A 5595-nucleotide genomic window follows, 5' to 3' on the forward strand; every position below is an offset into this window, starting at 1 on the left:
ACATCAAAAGGATCATCCACCATGATCAAGCTGGCTTTATTCCAGAGATGCAGGGATGGTTCAATATACGTAAGTCAATAAGTGTCATAAATCATATAAATGGACTCAAAGACAAGAACCACATGGTCATCTCAATAGATGCAGAGAAGGCCTTTGACAAAATTCAACATGCATTTATGTTCAAAGTCCTAGAGAGAATTGCACTGGAGGGAACATACTTCAACATAATTAAAGCCATATATAACAAACCCACAGCCAACATCATTCTAAATGGAGAAAAACTGGAAGTATTCCCATTGAAATCAGGAAGCAGACAAGGCTGTCCACTATCCCCCCTTCTATTTAACATAGTACTTGAAATTCTTGCAAGAGCAATAAGACAAGAGCAGGAAATTAAAGGAGTAATAATTGGAAAAGAACAAATTATACCTTTTTGCAGATGATATGATATTATATCTAAGAGTGAAGAAAAATTCCACCAGAAAATGCCTCGAAATTATTAACAAGTTCAGTAAAGTGGCAGGTTACAAATTTAACCTACAAAATCTATAGCCTTTGTATATACCAATAACAAACAATCAGAGATAGATCACCTGGAAACACTCCCCTTCACAATAGCTGTAAAAAAAAATCTTGGAATAAACCTGACCAAAGACATTAAAGAGCTCTACAATGAAAATTATAAATCTTTAAAGAAAGAGATTGAGGAAGACATCAGAAGATGGAAGGACCTCCCATGCTCATGGATTAGAAGAATTAATATTGTGAAAATGACCATCCTACCAAAAGTCATTTATAGATTCAATGCAATGCCAATCAAAATCCCCATGATATTTTCCACAGAATTGGAAAAAAAAAAAAATCCTAAGATTCATATGGAAGCACAAAAGACCTCTGATAGACAAAGCAACCCTAAGCACTAAGAGCAAGGCCAGGGGGATTACTATACAAGATTTTAAGCTGTATTACAGAGCTATAGTCATAAAAACAACATGGTACTGGCACAAAAATAGACCATAGTTCAATGGAACAAAACTGAAGACCCAAATATGAGTAAATGCAATTTCAGCCAACTGATATTTGACAAAGGGGCCAAGAATGTTCACTGGAGGAAAGACAGCATGTTTATCAAATGGTGCTGGCAAAACTAGATCCCCACCTGTAGAAGAATGAAACTGAGCCCCTATCTTTCACCCTGCACAAAAGTCAACTCCAAATGGATCAAAAACCTCAATGTGAAGCCTGAAACTCTGAATCTGTTAGAAGAAAACATTGGCAATAGCCTACAAGATATAGGTGTAGGAAAGGATTTTCTACACTGGACATCAACTTCCCTGGAAACAAGGTCAAGAATCAACAAATGGGACCTCATTAAACTAAAAAGCTTCTGTACATCAAAGGAGGCAACCAAAAAAGCGTACAGAAAACCAGCAGAATGGGAGAAAATCTTCACCAGTGACACCTCCGACAGAGGTTTAATATCCAGAATATATAACAAACTAAAAAAAAACAGACAGTCAAGACAAGAAGTAACCCAATTAAAAGATGGTCTAAGGAGCTGAACAGAGAGTTCTCAAGAGAAGAAGTAAACATGGCTATGAAGCATTTTGAAAGATGTTCAACATCACTAATAATTAGGGAAATGCACATTAAAACCACTTTAAGATTTCATCTTACCCCAGTCAGACTGGCTAAGATGAAGAGAACAAATGATACCAAATGTTGGAGAGGATGTGGGGAAAGGGGAACACTCATCCACTGCTGGTGGGGCTGCAAACTAGTTCAGCCCCTATGGAAAGCAGTGTGGAGAGCTCTTAAAAAACTACAAATGAACCTACCATTTGACCCAGTTATATCACTCCTTGGCATATACCCAAAGAACTCATCCTATTACAGAGACACTTGTACATCCATTTGTTGCTGCTCTTTTCACAATAGCTAAGAGATGGAAGCAATCTAAGTGTCCCTCAATTGACGAGTGGATAATGAAAATGTGGTTCATTTATATGATGGAGTTTTACTCAGCAGTAAAGAAAGATGAAATCATGAAATTTGCAGGTAAATGGATGGAACTAGAAATTGTTATACTAAGTGAAGTAACACAATCTCAGAAAAAAATAGACATATGTTCTCCCTCATATGTGGATCCTAGAACCAAACCCTGATAAGTGAGTATGTATCCAGACATAACTACAGGAACCAGGATAATGGAAAGAAAACAGGGAGGTAAAGGAAAAGAAATAACCTGAAAGAGAAGAACAGTATGAAACAGGCCTTAGTAAGGGAGATACGGAAGTTAAAAATTGGGTTAGTTTAAGGGAGAGGGGAGGGAAGGGTATACAAGGAACCCAGGGGATACAGGTAAAGAAGGAGCTCAAGAGAGGTAGGATCATAGGAAAAGCATATTATTAAGGTAGAAAGGGGGGAAATGGGGGTGCCTTAAGTTGGAAAACCATGATGGAGGGGTGAGACAATGAGAGCAACAAATAATGCCTACCTAGCTAGTTTTGAAAACCAGAGGGAACCATATTAGTCCTACAACCTACTGACAAATTATACATAGCAGATCAAGAAATATATGTCTAGGTAAGTTTATCTGAGAACAATTGGTCTTTGCCCAAGATTTATCTACATGACACACAGTAATTAAAAGTACCAGACTGGTGGAACTAACCTTCTTGGATGTTTAGCAGACATACTTTGAGGCCTATAATAATTTGGTCAGAGGGACTTAAAGGAAACTTTTTGCTCCTTGCCCTCCTAGGTCAACTAGTTCCAGGGAAATATGAGCATCTCTCAAAATGTCCTGTAATTGTGGTGGGTCACCTGTCCTCTTGATCAAGGAGGCCAAGAAGACCCCACCAGATGGACTTAAACCAGTGTCCAGTCTACAAAGAAGAGGGTCAACACAGAGGAGTCATTTCCTCCATGCTTCTAAGTGAAGCCAACCATGGTTGAGCAGGACCTTTGACTTATCTTAGGTGGAACAAAAAAAGGCAGAAACGGTAAAAAAAAAAAAAGGAGCCAGGAGCTCCTCCCAAGCCTATGTGACCCCTTAGGAACAGATCCTCAAACGACCTTAAGAATAAAAAATAAATTGGTTTATCTGGGCCAACTTTATGGCCTTAAACATCCAAAAGTTATAACCAAAGATTAAAGGGGCCAATATAATTCTTTAAGAGTCCATATGCATAGCTAAAGGCTACATAACAAGCAACAATGCCATATAGGAGATACCTTCTTTTGAGTTGTTGGCCAGGGTGACCAATTGGACTCCCAGACAGTAACCCAACATAGAACTGGGAAAATGAACAGCAGACCCCAATCTTATCTAAATGAATATTGACAACTGATTGCTACTAGATGAGGAACAGAGAGTTGACCCTCCTAAAACAGAGACCTCTAGATAGGCTGATTAGATTCACCAGAAGGGCAAGTAGTGGGGAATGGCTGGGGGTTCTGACAACACAGCAAACCATAGCAGGGATATCAGAGTATAAGGGCTCTAGTTGGGGGAGGGAGGCTATGGGATGGTGCCATCTGGGAAGTGGGTATATAGTTGAATAAGATGGTTTGGGATTTCTGTGTGATATGCACACAAACAAAAAAAATCAACAAATTTTAAAAATGTATTATATTTGAGGAGGAAGCATGGAAATTTACATCACGTTAATTAGTAGAGGTGATAAACATTACCATTGAAATCTACCCAATGACTTTATAGACATACACAGGTGCCAAGGATCCAAGTGCAACCGATTATGATTAGTAATAATCAGATACATACAGATTAGAGATGCATGTGCCAACATCTCAGTGTTAGTGGCAAAAACAATGAGTCTTTCTGCAAGGAACAATATAGTCTAAAATGAAATGGAGATCTTTTTTTTTTTTTTTTTGGTCTTTTTGAGACAGGGTCTCCCTGTAGCCCCAGCTGTCCTGGAACTCCCTATGTAAACCAGGCTGGCCTTGAACTCACAGAGATCCACCTGCCTCTGCCTCTTGAGTACTGGGATTAAAGGTATGCACCACCATGCCCGGCATGGAGATCTTTTTTAAAGGTTAAAAACTCATTCAATTTTATGTCTTACAGGGCTTATACTGAGTTCAATATTGTATAACTGTATTAATCCAACTGTGAACTTAGAAACTTGCAGCTACTTGTGAAAGAGATGGACTCTTGCTCTGGAATGTGTTACTGACTATGTTAAAGTTGTAGTAAAATGTTTCTTCTAATCATGTAGTTATTAAAAATTTTAAAAATAATGATTAAAAAAATGATATCTTGGGGCTGGCTCAGAGGTAAAGAGCACTGGCTGCAGGCTTTGCACAAAAAGGGTACACTTACACACATGAAGGTAGTATACTCATACACATAAAATAAAATAATAACAAGTAAAAAAATTATTTTTGGTCTTTTTGATACAGGGTGTTCCTGTAGCCCCAGTTGGCCTGGAACTTGCTATGTAGACTAGGCTGGCCTCGAATTCATAGAGATCTGCCTGCCTCTGCCTCCCAAGTGCTGGGATTAAAGGCATGTGCCAATGTTATGTCTTATAGGGTTTATATCAGTACAGTATTGTATAACTGTAATAATTCAACTGTAAACCTAAACATTTACAGCCAATTCTGAAAGAGATGCATCTTAGCTTTGGAAACTGTGATTGAATATGTCAATGCTGTTGTAATGAAATGCTTCTTCTAAGTATGTGGTTATTAAATAAATATTTTTTAAAAAATCCAAGTTAATGAAAGAAAGGTTTATTTTGGCTTAGAGTTCCAAAGCAATATGCCCATCATGGAAACAGGACCAGGAAGCTGGCTGTCACATTGTGTCCACAGTCAGAAAGCAGATGGTGAACAGGAAGTGGGGCTTGGCTATAAAACCCTCAACAAGCCCTGCCCCCTGCGACATACATCCTCCAGCAAGGCTCTACCTCCTGAAAGTTCCACGACTTTCCCAAACAGCACCACCAGCTAAGGGTCACATGTTCAATAACAGTTTACAAAAGTAATATACCAGATAATACTAAAGAACAACACTTTAGGGTTTATACTATTATCTGCAACCAAATTCGTGTGTGTGTGTGTGTCTGTGTGTGTGTCTGTGTGTCTGTGTCTGTGTGTCTGTGTCTGTGTGTCTGCATGTGTGTCTGTGTGTCTGTATGTGTCTGTGTGTATGTGTGTCTGTTTCTGTGTCTGTTTGTGTCTCTGTGTGTATGTCTGTGTGTCTGTGTCTGTGTGTCTGTGTGCATGTATGTGTGTATCTGTGTGTCCGTGTGTGTATGTGTGTGTCTGTGTCTGTGTGTGTATGTCTATATGTGTATGTGTGCGTGTGTCTGTGTGTGTCTGTATGTGTCTGTGTGTATGTCTGTGTGTGTCTGTGTGCGTGTGTCTGTGTGTCTGTGTCTGTGTGTCTGTGTGTGTATATGTGTGTGTCTGTGAACATGTATGTGTGGGTGTCTGTATGTCCGTGTGTGTATGTGTGTGTGTGTGTGTCTGTGTGTATATGTGTGTGTCTGTGTGCATGTATGTGTGTATCTGTGTGTCCATGTGTGTATGTGTGTGTGTCTGTGTGTCTGTGTGTGTATGTCT

The sequence above is a fragment of the Nannospalax galili genome, unplaced genomic scaffold (assembly GCF_000622305.1).
Source record: "Nannospalax galili isolate Female #2095 unplaced genomic scaffold, S.galili_v1.0 scaffold398, whole genome shotgun sequence".
NCBI lineage: Eukaryota > Metazoa > Chordata > Mammalia > Rodentia > Spalacidae > Nannospalax > Nannospalax galili.